This window comes from Rhineura floridana, chromosome 2 (genome assembly GCF_030035675.1).
Source record: "Rhineura floridana isolate rRhiFlo1 chromosome 2, rRhiFlo1.hap2, whole genome shotgun sequence".
Taxonomy (NCBI): domain Eukaryota; kingdom Metazoa; phylum Chordata; class Lepidosauria; order Squamata; family Rhineuridae; genus Rhineura; species Rhineura floridana.
The window spans coordinates 81,551,437-81,569,204 of NC_084481.1; the positions used below are offsets into that span (position 1 = coordinate 81,551,437).

Consider the following 17,768-nt stretch of genomic DNA (forward strand, 5'->3'; position numbering starts at 1 on the left):
CAAGGCAGCTAAGGAAGGACTTGACCAACTCCAAACAATGAACCTGTTTGGCATTTGAATCAGGCCTCCTGGGTCCACCTTTCAATCCAATGGAATATTGCTATCCCTTGATAGACCTCCATGTCAAGGAATGGTGATAAAGCAAGTTATTACCTGGGGGAGGGGGAGGGGGAGGGGGAGGGAGATCCAATCCCCCCTTCGTTCCAAGGTAGACAGTAATATCTATAAATGTATTCCTGGCCTTTTTGCTCTCTGCAACTGACTGTTCACTTAATACACTGCAAAGGTAGCTGTGACAAAAGTTAGACATTATGTTTTTCTAGGTCAGTTATACTCAACTCCTCCCCTGGCTTGTGGGAAGCACTTCTAAGCAGGTATATGAACTGCAGGATTTCCCAGTTCTATTTATTGTATATGTTTACTATTTCTTTCACTTCTAAATCACCCTTCCTTCCAAAGGAGCCCAGGTTGACCTACAATACAACCAAGCAACAAAGTGCATCCAGTAAATAAAACACAAAAATCTCTATAAAATACCATAACCATTAAAAGGCAACCAGCAACACATGTTGTACTTCTGCGTTGCCGAAACCCTCTTGTCTTTAGATTGTTCTTTTCCTATTCATCTCTCAGGGTTGGGGAGCAACCCCCCTCATCATCCCTGACATTAACCATGCTTGTTGGGGCTGATGGGCGTTGGAGTCTAACAATATCAGACCAGAGTGCCACAGGTTTCCCATCCCCTCTACATCTTGCATATGGTTTTTTCCCTTCACGTTTTCTACAGCTGTATAGTGATGCCAGCTTAAGCAGTCAGCTGCCTGTCAGGGTGCCTGTGGTTCATATATTCATGCTTATCACTTGGTTTCTCATCACTTGATTACTTAGTGGTCGATGACTCTCAGGTGAGTGTTTAAACTGTTTCTGTTGAAAAGAATAGAGTCTGGGTTGACATTAAGTTGAGTTGCAATTAACATCTAATTTTGATTTATCTTTGACTGACTCGCATGCACAAGTCAACACTTTTGGGACAATTAGTATGGTCATGGAAGAAAATGGAAAGTGCATGATTTTCTACCAGTGGAAACAGACAAAGATGGCTGGGGGCTGAAATAGTGAGGAGGGTTGGAAAGGGCTGAGAAACATTTGTGGTTTAGAACCATATTTTTATATTTCTTATTCTAGGCTAGGAGTGCCTATTTCCAGCTCTGGCTGGTCTGGTCCCTTTTGGACAGAGACAATTTGTCCGCAGTACTCCAGATTGGATTATTGCAATGTGTTCTGTGTGGCGCTGTCCTTGAAGATGACTCGGAAACTTCAGCTGGTCCAAAATGCAGTGGCCAGATTACCGGTGGGAGCCTTAGAACTCGCATAACCCCTGTGTTATAACAGCTAGGTTGGTTGCCAGTTCATTTCCGGGACCAACTCACTGTGTTCATGCTAGTGTTTAAAGCCCCAAACAATTTAGGCCCCAAATATCTGAGATACCATTTCCTTCCCTAGACCCTCTCAGGTGTTAAAATCAGCAGAGGGATCCTCTGGGTCGTTCTGCTGCCCTCAGAAGCTCAGTGGGGAGGGAGTGGCCAGAGAGAGGGGATTCTCTATGGCAGTCCCTTAGTTGTGCAGTTTACTCCCCACAGAGGTGCATCTGGCATCTTTGCTATACATTTTCAGTCAATGCTGAAGATGCACCTGAGATGCGTATTTTTAGGACTTAACCTTATTCTTGTTTCTGTAATTTCTTTTAACTGTTTTTAACACTTGACTTTTTAAATTGTTGTAACCTCCCTTGGGACCTTATGGTGAAGAGTAGGTAATAAATCTAGCAGCAGCAGCAACAACAATAAAAGTAATAATATCAACACCTGAGGTTTTGCTGTGTGTTGTCCAACTATTGGCAATACAGGAGATCAGTACACAAAGTAGGATCCTCTCAATATCATGTCACCATAGCTATGAAATACCCTCGCAAGGAAGTTCCACCTGGTTCCATCACAGCTTGCCTTTCAATAGGAGGTGAAAAATTGATTATTGTACAAACATTTGTGATTCATTTTCCTCTCTAAAATAAATTGATAGACCAGCACTGAGCAACAAATAACATTGTGCTTAGTTACCACTGCTAACCATGCCCAATCTACGAAGGGTGCCACTTACACATCACCAAAAAAGAAGAAATGCATCACCTGCCAAAAGGAAACAAATGTGCATATGCAAATTTAAAAATTACTATAATTTAAGTGGACACAGTGCTTGTTTTGTGATGGCACTCACTGATACAGAGTACCATCACTTCTTTTTTTATATGGGAAAGCCCTTCTTATCTCCCTAACATCTTGTTTTCTGTGCTTGGGGTTTAAAAAATTATACAGGAGGAGAGGGCTATTCAGTTGTGCAACCCTCCATTGATAATCTAACGGGGTACAGTTTACCACATGATCTAGGCCACAGAAATAAAAGAACAAGCTGTGCTCCAAATGTATCTTTCATTTCTTTGTGGTTATATCTGACCAGATGGTACAGTTTATGCATCTGCTGGCCAGCTCTGAACTCTAAATTGATTTAGGTACATACTTAAGTTTACCCTTAATCAGGAATGTGAAGTGGTGTGCCTGTTTGGTTGTGTGACTGAAAAAAACGAGCGGTTATTTGTTAAACAGGTAGATGTGGTAATTTCATTGTGGTATTTTTTCCCTAGTCACCAAAGGTTCTTGTTGAAGTTGACAAATTGCTTTTACAAATGGCTTGGGTGCTTCTTGATACCTATAAAAGTGACTGATAGATTATTATGTTTAAGCATTTTGGGTAATAAAAAAATACAATATTTTCCCTTGGAGAGTAACTTGTTAGCTGTACATTGTAGCTTCCTCTGTCTCAGCACTGGAAAAATAAAACATAGTATTGTAAATGGTGCTTGTTTTCTCTAATATGTCTTTGAGATACTGAAACTTCATATATTTTGAATGAGGTCTTCACACCTACTTATCTGGGAGTTGCCTTGTGAGGCCAGGCTTCGCTGCATTGCTTTTGAGAATTATGAGTTCATTATACCACTGCGGTGTTAATGGCACTTTGTTTTCTTTAAATTTCTTCTTCATATTTATTTATTGATTCTTCATTTGGTCACAATTTCCCAGGTAATGATGGTGCTATGGAGAATGGTGAGAATAGATGGAGCAAGTTAATTTGCAGAGGTCTAAGCGTTGTGTGTGATGCCTTCCCTTTCTGGCCGAGAACAATTACAGTGGTAGAGTTCAAATGCAGAGACATCCAAAAGACGAATAAGACAAAAGTGGCCGTATTGTGATTTTTTTGTTCTTGGGAGCATATGAATAGGGATCCATTTCCCTTACCTCATATGCAAACAAAAAGCTGTGGTTACTACATTTCAAGGCAGACTCACTTAAATCTCAAGGTTTGATTTGATATTGTCAAAAATAGTTATAACCGATAATTTGTAATGTGTTTACTTTGGTCATTTTCAGACTTAATATTAAAACAGCTTCTACCCTATTCTGTAAAAATTCCCAAATAATACTACTTTGTATTCAAGGGTATCATGTTTGCCTAAGGTTGTTCCCCAGTGTGAGAGAGAGATAGAAGACTGAAGATTCTGATTGTGCAGACAATTTACTACTCAGTGAAAACACACATTAGACATTTCTGCATAGATTGTACCACTTCAGACTGTAGAAGATGGGTGGTGTGTTTTGAAAATTACCCCACATCAAAAAACCCCTGCATACAGAAACTAGTATGTTGGGAGGAAGGGAAAGTTAGAATGCTTTTCTCTTGACAGGTTTGCTTTCTGAACATTTTCATAAAAGGGGAGGGAATTAAATTGTGTGATTTACTCACTCGCATTTTGAAGTTGTACAGTCCTTAGAGGGCTGTATTGCATGATTTCTTTAAATATATAGATCATTCTCAGTGTGGATAGTATACTTGTCAAAAAAGGAATTGCAATAATCTCACCACTGCTTAAATAGTCAAAGCTGCGATATGACTATCCTGGTGTGGGTGTGTTCTTATGTGCATCTCTAAGGTATGGTGTCCTGATACCCATAGAAAACGAGCCATTGTCTGGAAAAATCAAATACAGAGTACTGTGTGTATATATAGCTCTAACTGTAGTTGTCTTTTTGCCATCTTAATTTTATCTGTATCCACCCAACTTACACACTTCTAGAAGTCTAGGCAGTTTAGGGCAGCCTGATGCCCTCCAGATATTTTGGACACAACTCTCATGTTCCTGGACCTCTGTCTGTGCTGGCTGGAGGTTAGTAGAGTTGAGTCCATCAACTTCTGGAGGGTATCATGTTGGGGAAGGCTGGTCTGCATCATTAATAGGGAGAAACCCAAGCATATAACTTGATTAATGGAAGGTATGTAGTAGTAGTAGTAGTAGTAAAAGGTCCCAGAGTGGGTCACAACAACATAAAATATAACATTAAAACCATTTAAAACAAATTACATTCACAGTTAAAGAGGGTCCTAAAATATCTGAAGTGTCAAAGGCGATATGCCTAAATAAAGATGGAGAAATCTAATCTTAAAAGTATATCCTTTTAAATGGCAGTATAGTGGCTTTCACATTCATATCATGTATATCATTTTCCCTGGATGCCAGTCCATCACGTGGGTAGTAGTCTGTCGTCTGGAGTCCAAGGACAGGAAATGCGCTGAAGCTTGCAGCTCGAGGAACTAGTTAGGTGTTGCTGGCTTGCAGGCCCCAGTTCATTTCCTGTTCTGGTCCAAGGCAGATGTCTCAGACTTTACTCTCTACCTGAGTTCTTCTTAATCCTCTTTGTTTTCAGTCCTACCTTGTCTAAATTTCCTTCCTTCCTGACCCTGGACGGTGGAGCTGTGATTTCTCTTCCCCCCCTTTTATCCATTTGCCTTTTCTTTTAAGTCCTTTCTTTCCCTTTCACCGCCTTTTAAAATTTTGGTGCTAACGGGTGCCCTTTAACCGTTCTTACCGGGGCCGGGGTTGCGTGGTTGGGAGCACAGCCACCTCTTCCCTGGCCTGTGTCCTGGGGGATCGACATCGCCTTTGGCAGCTCCCACCGCCTGGTTCCACCTTGTCTTTTTGCCGGGGCAGCACAACGGGTGCACCCGAGCTTTCAACCCTTTAGCGGTTCCCCCCTTGCTCAACCGCGCATTACAGCCCTCTGCGTCGGGCGACCTGTTGACCAACCAGCTGTTCGCCCCCCACCTCCTTCCACTGCTGCTTACCTCTGCCAGCCGGGCAGCACAGCGCACCCCACTTCCTCCAGCCAGGGGCAGAACAGCAGTGGTTCGGTGCCCCCCTGGGCCCCACTACAGTTTCTTCTTTGCGGCTACTGCTGCTTGCCTTCGCCATGTGGGGCAGCACAACTCACCCCTGCTTCCTCCAGCCAGGGGCAGAGCAGCGGCTGTCCGACGCCCCCTGCCCCGCTACAGTTTTATCTTTGCAGCTACTGCTGCTTGCCTCCGCCAGCTGGGGCAACACAATGTGCTTTTGTAGCCCTGCTGCTGCTGCCGATCAGCTGGCCGGCAGCCCAACGCAAACCGCCCCCCCCACTCTCGCTTAAGCAGCTCCAGGGGGACAGCTGAGTTTCTTTTACTCTTTATTTTACCTGCTGCTTTGGCAGCAGCCCCCTTTTGTTTCTCTGCCTACTTGGTTCAGTTCGACCAGCACCTACTCCTGGTTCGGATAATAATAAAAATAAATTAATAAAAGATTTAAAAAATTAATCTCTCTAGTGCAGCTCCTTTTCTTCTGTCTATCATCTTTGGCACTACCTGCCCTCTTTCCTATCCCCTCTCCAGTTTTGCCACTTGGACTGGGCGTACAGTAAGGGACCTCTTAGCTAATTACAATCCAGAATTCAAGCTCCCACCCCATACCAATTGCGGTACTGGGCAGAGCAAGACTTGGCTGTAATTCAGATTCTAAGCTCCCACCCCATACCAATCGCGGTACTTGGCAGAGCAAGACTCGGCTGTAATTCAGATTTCAAGCTCCCACCCTGTACCAATCATGATACTGGGCAGATCAGAGAGTCGTCACAGAGGACAATGGGGCCAGGCGACTTCTCCATAGCCCTTCCACATGGCCTCTAAGCAGGACAGTGCTGAACTGCCCTGTTTGTCAGTCGCTCAGTCATCTCAGCCTAGTGTGAGCCCCTCTCTTCTCCTGGCCGGACACAATGCTGTGCAGCCTCCACCAGCTATCAGGACACGGTCGGACCCACCCAAAGCCAAGAAGCCAAGGAAGGCATGTCACAAGGGGCCCACCAGTCAGTCCTCAAACATAAGAACATCAGAACATAAGAAGAGCCTGCTGGATCAGGCCAGTGGCCCATCTAGTCCAGCATCCTGTTCTCACAGTGGCCAACCAGGTGCCTGGGGGAAGCCCGCAAGCAGGACCCGAGTGCAAGAACACTCTCCCCTCCTGAGGCTTCCGGCAACTGGTTTTCAGAAGCATGCTGCCTCTGACTAGGGTGGCAGAGCACAGAGCACAGCTAGTAGCCATTGATAGCCCTGTCCTCCATGAATTTGTCTAATTTTCTTTTAAAGCTGTCCAAGCTGGTGGCCATTACTGCATCTTGTGGGAGCAAATTCCATAGTTTAACTATGCGCTGAGTAAAGAAGTACTTCCTTTTGTCTGTCCTGAATCTTCCAACATTCAGCTTCTTTGAATGTCCACGAGTTCTAGTATTATGAGAGAGGGAGAAGAACTTCTCTCTATCCACTTCTCAATGCCATGCATAATTTTATACACTTCTATCATGTCTCCTCTGACCCGCCTTTTCTCTAAACTAAAAAGCCCCAAATGCTGCAACCTTTCCTCGTAAGGGAGTCGCTCCATCCCTTTGATCATTCTGGTTGCCCTCTTCTGAACCTTTTCCAACTCTATAATATCCTTTTTGAGATGAGGCGACCAGAACTGTACACAGTATTCCAAATGCGGCCGCACCATAGATTTATACAACGGCATTATGATATCGGCTGTTTTATTTTCAATACCTTTCCTAATTATCGCTAGCATGGAATTTGCCTTTTTCACAGCTGCCGCACACTGGGTCGACATTTTCATCGTGCTGTCCACTACAACCCCGAGGTCTCTCTCCTGGTCGGTCACCGCCAGTTCAGACCCCATGAGCGTATATGTGAAATTCAGATTTTTTGCTCCAATATGCATAATTTTACACTTGTTTATATTGAATTGCATTTGCCATTTTTCCGCCCATTCACTCAGTTTGGAGAGGTCTTTTTGGAGCTCTTCGCAATCCCTTTTTGTTTTAACAACCCTGAACAATTTAGTGTCATCAGCAAACTTGGCCACTTCACTGCTCACTCCTAATTCTAGGTCATTAATGAACAAGTTGAAAAGTACAGGTCCCAATACCGATCCTTGAGGGACTCCACTTTCTACAGCCCTCCATTGGGAGAACTGTCCGTTTATTCCTACTCTCTGCTTTCTGCTTCTTAACCAATTTCTTATCCACAAGAGGACCTCTCCTCTTATTCCATGACTGCTAAGCTTCCTCAGAAGTCTTTGGTGAGGTACCTTGTCAAACGCTTTTTGAAAGTCTAAGTACACTATGTCCACTGGATCACCTCTATCTATATGCTTGTTGACACTCTCAAAGAATTCTAATAGGTTACTGAGACAGGACTTTCCCTTGCAGAAGCCATGCTGGCTCTGCTTCAGCAAGGCTTGTTCTTCTATGTGCTTAGTTAATCTAGCTTTAATAATACTTTCTACCAGTTTTCCAGGGACAGAAGTTAAGCTAACTGGCCTGTAATTTCCGGGATCCCCTCTGGATCCCTTTTTGAAGATTGGCGTTACATTTGCCACTTTCCAGTCCTCAGGCACGGAGGAGGACCCAAGGGACAAGTTACATATTTTAGTTAGCAGATCAGCAATTTCCCATTTGAGTTCTTTGAGAACTCTCGGGTGGATGCCATCCGGGCCCGGTGATTTGTCAGTTTTTATATTGTCCATTAAGCTTAGAACTTCCTCTCTCGTTACCACTATTTGTCTCAGTTCCTCAGAATCCCTTCCTGCAAATGTTAGTTCAGGTTCAGGGATCTGCCCTATATCTTCCACTGTGAAGACAGATGCAAAGAATTCATTTAGCTTCTCTGCAATCTCCTTATCGTTCTTTAGTACACCTTTGACTCCCTTATCGTCCAAGGGTCCAATTGTCTCCCTAGATGGTCTCCTGCTTTGAATGTATTTATAGAATTTTTTGTTGTTGGTTTTTATGTTCTTAGCAATGTGCTCCTCAAATTCTTTTTTAGCATCCCTTATTGTCTTCTTGCATTTCTTTTGCCAGAGTTTGTGTTCTTTTTTATTTTCTTCATTCGGACAAGACTTCCATTTTCTGAAGGAAGACTTTTTGCCTCTAAGAGCTTCCTTGACTTTGCTCGTTAACCATGCTGGCATCTTCTTGGCCCTGGCGGTACCTTTTCTGATCTGCGGTATGCACTCCAGTTGAGCTTCTAATATAGTGTTTTTAAACAACTTCCAAGCATTTTCGAGTGATGTGACCCTCTGGACTTTGTTTTTCAGCTTTCTTTTTACCAATCCCCTCATTTTTGTGAAGTTTCCTCTTTTGAAGTCAAATGTGACCGTGTTGGATTTTCTTGGCAATTGGCCAGTTACATGTATGTTTAATTTAATAGCACTGTGGTCACTGCTCCCAATTGGTTCAACAACACTTACATCTCGCACCAGGTCCCGGTCCCCCCTGAGGATTAAGTCCAGGGTTGCCGTCCCTCTGGTCGGTTCCATGACCAACTGATCTAGGGAATAGTCATTTAGAATATCTAGAAACTTTGCTTCTTTGTCATGACTGGAACACATATGCAGCCAGTCTATGTCCGGGTAGTTGAAGTCACCCATTACTACCACCTTTCCTAGTTTGGATGCTTCCTCAATTTCATATCTCATCTCAAGGTCTCCCTGAGCATTTTGATCAGGGGGACGATAGATCGTTCCCAGTATTAAGTCCCTCCTGGGGCATGGTATCACCACCCACAACGATTCTGTGGAGGAGTCTGCCTCTTTTGGGGTTTCGAGCTTGCTGGATTCAATGCCTTCTTTCACGTATAGAGCGACTCCGCCACCAATACGTCCTTCCGATATAGTTTATATCCAGGGATAACCGTATCCCACTGGTTTTCTCCATTCCACCAGGTCTCCGTTATGCTCACTATATCAATGCTCTCCTCTAAGACCAAGCACTCCAGTTCTCCCATGTTGGTTCGGAGGCTCCGAGCATTAGCGTACAGGCACTTGTAAGCAGTGTCTCTCTTCAAGTGTCTTTGGCACTTGTGGTTAGGCCTGTGGTAATTTTGCTCTTCTGAATTGATATCCTGTGCCCCTGCTCTCACAATGCCTACTTCTAGGCCTATCCCTTTTAAAATTTCATCATTTCTTTGGTTTTTATCCCAGGGGGGAGGTTTATTCCAAACCGGACCTTTCTCAGCTCCTGTCGGGTTTCCCCCCTCAGTCACTTTAAAAGCTGCTCTGCCACCTTTTTAATTTTAAGTGCCAGCAGTCTGGTTCCATTCTGGTTCAAGTGGAGCCCGTCCCTTTTGTACAGGCGCGGCTTGTCCCAAAATGTTCCCCAGTGCCTAACAAATCCAAACCCTTCCACCCGACACCATCGTCTCATCCACGCATTGAGACTGCGAAGCTGGGCCTGTCTGGCTGGTCCTGCGCGTGGAACCGGTAGCATTTCAGAGAAAGCCACCTTGGAGGTCCTGGCTTTCAGCATCCTACCTAGCAACCTAAATTTTGCTTCCAGGACCTCACGGCTGCATTTCCCCATGTCGTTGGTGCCAACGTGCACCACGACCACTGACTCCTTCCCAGCACTGTCTACCAAACTATCTAAACGATGGGCGATATCCGCAACCTTCGCACCAGGCAGGCAAAACACCTTGCGGTCTACACGCCCATCACACACCCCACTGTCTATGTTCCTAATAATCGAATCACCCACTACAAGGATCCCTCCACCCCCTGGAGATATATCCTCGGCACGAGAGGATAGCTGCTCATCCCCCAAGGAATGGGTCCCTTCTAAGGGATCGTTTCCCTCTTCCTCAGCTGGATGCTCTCCTTCCCTGAAACCATCGTTGTCCATGATAGCAGGAGAGCTATCATCGTTGGAGTGGGACACAGCTATAACGTCCCTGAAGGCCTCCTCCACACACCTCTCTGCCTCTCTCAGCTTTTCCAGGTCCGCCACCTTGGCCTCAAGGAAATGAAGTCATTCCCGGAGAGCCAGGAGCTCATTGCACCGAGAGCATACCCACGACTTCTGTCCAACAGGCAGATAGTCGTACATGCTGCAGGCGGTGCAAAACACTGGAAAGCCCCCACACCCCTGCTGGCTTCTTACCTGCATAGTTTTGTTTAAGGTTTATTACGTCAATGGGTTGGAGACTGCGGTTTAGTTGAGGTCAGGAAACAGACGGGCTGAGTGGGGGACCCTGGCCTCCTCGCTCTGCTGCTTAACTCGCCTTGACGCTTCGTCAGCTGGGGCCTTGAGGCTTCGTCAGCTGGGGCTCCCTCTAGCTCGTGGAGCAGGCTCCCTCGCTAGGGTGCTCTGACTTTATATGTGTGGCTGGTTCCTCCCAGCTACTGCTGCCAGCCAATGATGTGTTACTTGAGGCTGATGGCTATCAGCTGGGGCTTAACTCTTTAGTATTCTCTCAGGCTTCCTTCCTGAGCGAGGGGCGGGGCTGTTTAAGCTTTTGGCTGCTTTTAATCTCAGCAAGGGGCTGCGCCTTCCAGGCAAGTCTTTTGTGTTTGTTGTTTTCCCACCTAGAACAGCCTGACCTTTCTTTAACCTAGGGAAACAGAGCTTGTGGTTGTGTTTCAGGAAGGCTGAAGCTGCCCTTTTTAGCAAGGACTGAGCTGACTCTCTCCCTGTATGTATCGGTGGAGTTTCCTTTTCCCCCTTCTCTCCGACTGGAATTTAGCCTTGTTTACAGTGTCCCCTGAAGCTTTCCTGCTAGGGTGGTGTTGAAAACTAGCTTTCTATACGCTTCCTTCTCCTAGGATCTGTCTCCTAAGATATAGGTTCTTTCAGGATTTGGCTCCTAGCTCAGGGTGACCTTGGGCTGCCCTTATTAGTTATTGCTCTGAGCTGTTTGACTTCAATTAAATAATGGAATAAATGGGAGCTACTTACCCTCTTTTCGCTCTGCTGCTTAACTCGCCTTGACGCTTTGTCAGCTGGGGCCTTGACGCTTCGTCAGCTGGGGCTCCCTCTAGCAGGGCTAGATATATGGGGCAGGAGGAGCAGGCACAAGGCCCCACACCAGAGACAGCTCATATCCTCAGTGGCCAAGGACCATCAAGGCAGGGAACAGAAAATACAACCATTCTAGAGCCCTCGGATGGTGAGTCTAGCGGGCTGTCACAGTGAACAGCTCGCTCGACGTACACTTCAAGTTGCTCAGCTTCGAGCTGGGCTGAGTTTTGGAGTTTTCTGAGGAACTAATAGAGAGGCTCGGGGAGGCCTTCTTTAGCTCACTAGCCAGCGGCACCAGCTCCATTCAATCAATCAACAGCAGCTACCTGCTCCTCTGACGCTGGCACCTCTAGTGGGCGGAAAGCCAAACACAAGTCTAATCACACAATGGAGCTCCAGCCTTCCTCAGAGGACGAAGGGGAATTGTCTCCAAGGCCCTTTGACACGTCGAGAGTCAGATCCCGAGGGGAGCACCTACAGGAGTACTACCTCTCATTGGATCAGGAGTTTTCAGAGGCGTACTGGAGCACTGACTCAGAGGAGGAGAAACCAGGGCCCCACCTATAGCCCCTCTTTCAGTCTTCGGACTATTTCCCGCTCCTGAAAAGTGTCTGGGCCGCCTTAGGTGTGGAGAAACCAGGTACTGATAAAGGTGCTTTTGCAGGAGCAGGACTAGAACGGTCACCACCCTGTCTGGCCGCTTCCATCCCAGCACCAATCTACAAGGGTGCCCTGGTGGAATGGAACAGCCCCTTACAGTCCCGCAGAGGAGGGCACTGGCCGACAAGCTCTACACCATTGAGTCCAACTTTATGGAGCTTCTCCAAGTCCCATCAGTGGACTGTCCAGTCCTGAGGCGGTCTCACGAGGCCAATGCCATTTCTTTCAGGGCCTCTAACACTGCATCAGCCTTCGCCAGGGCCTCCCTGGTCTGGCTGGATAGGCTAGTGGACAATCCTGACCAAGACCCAGAATGTACCAGGAAGACTGTTAAAGCTTCATAAGACAGCGTCCTTTATAGCAGACTCCACAATGGACGCCTCTCAGTTCACGGCCAGATCCATCGCTGCTGACATCGTGCCATGCCACACTGTCTGACTAAAGCACTGGGAGGCAGACAATAAAGCAAAGGCTAACCTTGCTACTAGGCGTTTCGCCGGAGTCAAGCTCTTTGGTGACGAGACTCTGAAGGAGGTACTCATGGACCTCAAGGAAAAGAGGAAGCCCTATAAGGCGACTGTAAGATGTGAGGACAGGCGTGCCCAGAGAAGATATGTCCCCTACAACTCTGTCCAGTCCTTTCAAGCAGACAGGCACCTTACAAGAGGTAGGGATTACAGACCCTCCTCTCGGTACTCATGGTCTGAGCCTTGCTATCCAAGCCGTGACCCGTTCAAGGAGGTAGGCCAGGTTACCTGACCACCACCCCCAAACAAGGTGGCTGGTGCCAGCGTCAATGATGCCATGGACATCGGGGGCTGACTCCTCTACAGTTTGCCTTCGCCTGGGGGGCCATCAGGGCGGACGCTTGGGTCCTCGATACAGTCACCAGGGACTACTCAATACAATTTCCCCACCCTCCACACCTCAGATGCATTCCTTCCAAGGTCCCCAAGGACCCATCAGGAAGACTCATCATGTCACCCTCAGTGCGACACCTGGTGGACATCCAGGCTGTGGAGGAGATCGAGCAGTCTCAGCATGGCTCAGGTGTCTATTCTGTCTTGTTTACCGTTCCCAAACGAGATCTCTCCTGGAGAGTGATTCTAGACCTCAAGCACCTAAACAGGTCTGTGAAATATCTCAGGTTCAAGATGGAATCCCTGGAAGCGTTACAGGAAGGCGACTATCTGGCATCCATAGTCCTGAAAGAAGTTTACCTATTCCAATCCTTCCCTCCCACAGGAGGTTCCTGAGGTTCTTGTTTGGTCACCGACACTTCCAGTACATGGCCCTATCCTTCGGCCTCTCTTCAGCTCCAATGGTATTCACGAAGATCATGGCATCCACTGTGGCCCACATCTATCCGTACCTCGGTGACCTGTTAGTGAGGGCAAGCAGCCTTCAGCGCACTTGGGATCATGTCCATCTAACCCTGAGTCTTCTCAGGCAGCTTGGCTTCCTAGTCAACTACGTGAAGAGTCACCTAGTCCCCTCCCAACAGCTGCAATATCTGGGGGCTCTGATAGAGCGTGGCCCTGTATGACTCTCTCCACAAACAGTACAAACTATGATGGAGATGGTGTCCACTCTCCGCTGAAACAGGACAGCAGACATCATGAGCCTGGCCAGGGCCCTGGGCATCTTCATCTCTACCATTCAGATAGTTCCATGAACTCATCACCACACACGACCCCTGCAGTGGGCCCTGCTTCCCCATCAAGCGGATATTGCAAGGTCCCTACACAAACAGGTTTTCTTGCCTGAGGAGCTCCAGCAGCCCTTCCGATGGTCGACAAGGTGGGACAATCTCCTAGGAGGTACTCCCTTCAGAGATCTTCCCAGGACCATAATTACCACGGACGCCAGCCTGCTGGGCTGGGGAGCTCACTGCAACCCAGCCTATACCCAGGGCACTTGGTCAGAGGAGGAGGCAGGTCACAGCATCAGCTGGCTAGAACTCGGAGCAGCCCGTCTCGACCTCCTTCACTTCAATCAGCGTTTTCATCTCAACCACATCCTGATTTACACCAACAACTCAACATCGAGGGCACACATTGTCAGGCAGGGGGGAACTCTATCAAGGAGCCTACAGGCGGAGACCACTCTTCTCATGCAGTGGGCAGAACTCAATCTCTCGTCCCTGACAGCAGAGCACCTCAGCGGGGACTCCAACACCACGGCAGACTGGCCCAGTCGACAGCAAGTCCTACCACGGGAATGGGCCTTACACCCGCAGATATTCTCCAAGATACAGCAGAGATATGGCCTGTTAGAGATAGATCTCTTCGCAACAGAACTCATCCACCAGCTGCCTCACTCCTTCGCACGACACTGGTTTCCAGGAGAGCAGGCTGTAGATGTCCTTTCACAACGTTGGCCGAAGGGCTTTTTCTATGCCTTTCCGCTGGTGCCTCTCCTAGGCCGCACATTGCAGAAGGTGAGGGAGGAGAAGGCCCACCTAGTGCTAACCGCTCCCTGGTGGCCACGGCGGGCATGGTTCTCGGAGCTCCTCAATCTCTCAGTTGCAGAATCATGGAGACTACCCCTCAGGCTGGATCTGCTGTCCCAATGGCCACTTTGACATCCAGATCCAGAATGGTGGAGCCTGACGGTGTGGCTCTTGACCGGAGAACCCTGAAGAGTCATTGACGTCATTCTCTCAGCATGTCGACCATCCACGACAAGGATTTACCAGGCTATGTGGAAGGCATTCGCCAGATGGTGTCATTCCAGGGGAATTCATCCATCCAAAGCCAGCGCCCTGCAGATCCTTGATTTCCTACATAGAGGGCTCCTTTTAGGACTGAAGGTTAATACGTTAAGGAGGCAGGCACCAGCCATATCTGCCTTCCTCCCATCCACTTCCGGTCAGCCAGTTGGCAGTGACCTGCTGGTCTGGCGTTTCTTCAAAGGGGGGGCGGCCTCGCAGCCTCCCATCGCCCACCTTTTTCCGTCATGGGACTTACACAAGGTCCTATATGCCCTATAGAGATCATCCTTTGAGCCATTAAAGACCATCCCCCTTCAGCTCCTGACCTATATGGTCTTGTTCCTCATTGCCATCACATTGGCCAGACGCATCTCGGAGCTGGGCACCCTCTCAATTGCACGCCAGCTTTCCATTTTTCATGAGGACTCTGTTGTCCTTAGGACAGACCCATCCTTCATCCCAAAGGTCAATTCAACCTTCTACAGGGAACAGGAGCTGGTCCTACTGTCATTTTGTCCCAGACCAGTACAACCAAGGGAAAAAGATTTGCATTGCCTAGAGACGTTACTGGGGCACTCAGGGTGTACATAGACAGAACAAGAAATCCGAGAACCACGGAGGCGATGTTCATATCAGTTCACCCCAGGTATCTGGGCAAAAGGCCTTGACTCCAATCTTAGTGCACTGGCTAAGGACTTGTATCTGGATGTCCTACGAGGCCAGCAGCCTTACACCACCACTGGGCATAACTGGCCAATGTACTAGAGCAGCCTCCACCTCTGCAGCCTTTCCCACCAACGCCTCCCTGAGGTAGATCTGCAGAGCAGCAAATTGGTCATCTCCTTTGACCTTCATTAGACACTACAAGATTGACTGCTACGCCTCGGCTGAGGCCTCCTTTGGGAGACGGATCTTGCAGCAAGCGGTCTCCACAAATTAGTGGGCTTGCCCCGACTCACCCAGCTGGGACAGCTTTGGTATGTCCCATGTGATGGACTGGCATCCAGGGAAAATGAACCGTTGGTTTTCACCTGAAAGGTGATTTTACTGGGTGCTGGTCCATCACGGCCCGCCAGGTTCGGTCTATTGGGGCTCAGCCACTAATTTGAATCTAGAATCAGGTTGCTCCCAGTGCACGTGAAGGTCCATATTAGGAGCAGAAGGAGGATCGGCCAGTTAGACAGGTCGCAGCTTTGTACGTATATTGTACATATCTAGCACAGTAGTTTCCTGTTGGCTCTTTATCAAGCTAGGTTAGGACGTCGCTGGCTGCAGCATTGTCCTTTTTCTGTGGCCGTGGCAGGGCCGCTGCTGTTTTCTCTCCCTCTGCAGGGCTGCACATAGGCTCTTCCAGTATCACGTCTTAATGGACGGCATCCGAAAATGAACTGGGGCCTGCAAGCAAGCGACACCTAACTACTTCCTCAAGCTGCAAGCTTCAGCTTATTTCTTGCCCTTGGACTCTAGACAACAGACTACTACCCACGTGATGGACTGGCATCCAGTAAAATCACCTTTCAGGTGAAAACCAACGGTTCATTTTAAATGCACCAATAACTTGAGCTCTCTACATTTAGTGTGGTGCATAAGCTGGAATGAGCTTGAGCAAGGGTCAGGCTTGCACACACCACCATATCCTCCCCTGCAGCTTGGAGGAGGATCCTTAACATTTCATTGCCTTTTAACAGAATCCTGGCTTGTTGTGTCATAGGGCCAGAGATGACGATTTAAAACAAAACCTACTCCGATTGATTTAATAAGCCAGTATTATACCCTTGTTTAGAAACTGACAATATGTTGTGTTTTAAAATGGGTGTGGCTGACACCTCACCCATGGCTCCTATGTGCTCCCCAAGCAGGTTTTTCTGGTCCCTAAAACCCCATTGATTTTGCAAGTGGTGGCATTTTTTAAAAAAGCAGACAGACCTGGGATGGGCAGGCGTCCAGGGACTTGAGAGGAATGCAAGTAGCCTCCTCCCCAGTCATCAGAGGGATCATTTGATGAATGGGCAAGGAGTTATATCCTACATCAGCTAAAGAGGGGGTTGTGTTTCTTGTGTGTGTGAGACTGTGGTTGGTCACACCTATTGCCCCCAGAGGGTTGGCCAAGAGTGAATATAACCCTTCAGGCACAAAAGGTTAGCTACCCCTGTTTTAAACCACAACGACTAGATCATGTAACAAAAGCCTACATAGTGCTTAATGTCACAACGTTCCCAAATGTTATATGGTAATGTAAGAAATGATCTTATCCTTATGTATGCACTGACTGGCAGCAGCTCTCTAGGATTTAAAAACACAAGAAGAGCCAGCTGGATCAGGCCAATGGCCCATCTAGTCCAACATTCTGTTTTCACAGTGGCTAAACAGATGCCTTTGGAAAATCTGTAAGCAGAACCTGAGTGCAACTGTCTCTACTTCTGATTCCCAGGAACTGGTATTCAGAAGCATACTGCCTCTGGCACAGCCATTATGGCTAGCAGTCACAGTTAACTTTATCCTTCATGAATTTGTCTAATCCTCCTTTATGGCCTTCCAAGTTGGTTAGACACTCCTACCTCTAGTGGGAGTGACTTCCATAGTTTATGCACAACATGAAGAACTTGAAATCAGGCCTTCTCAGTGGTGGCTCCCTGACTGTGGAATACTCTTTCCAGAGATATGGGCTTGTGCTGTTGCTAATAATCGTTAGGTACCAGGTGAAGATGTTTTTATTCACCCAGGCATTTTGCTTCTAATTGGTGTACATCTTTTGGTTGGGTGGGATAGGATGTGTTCTTTTTCTGTTACTGTAGGATGAGCATTTTTAGCTAATGTCCTTTTATGTTTTGATGTGTATTAAATGTTGTATTCGACGCTTTTTAAAAATTGTAAGTTACATTGTAGTAAGAGACAAACAAATGATGTTTTCTTCTGTTTGTCTTCAATCTTCCAACATTCGCCTTCATTGGCTGTCCACAAGTTCTCTCGTTATATGAGGGAAAGAAAACACCAGGCATAATTTTATACATATTCACTAATAGGCAAAAAACCTTGCTGTTTAAGAACGTACCTATAGCCAACAGATATTTCTATCAAACTTGAAAAAGCAGGGAAATTGGGCAGCTATAGTGAATGCACCGGGGGAGGAGGAG

The 17,768-nt window shown here is 47.2% G+C and overlaps 1 protein-coding gene across 12 annotated transcripts in view; it reads left to right on the forward strand.

The window, feature by feature from the left end:
• Nucleotides 1-17,768, forward strand: part of SEMA5B (semaphorin 5B) — a 585,589-nt gene that overhangs the window by 8,288 nt on the left and 559,533 nt on the right. The window lies entirely within an intron of this gene.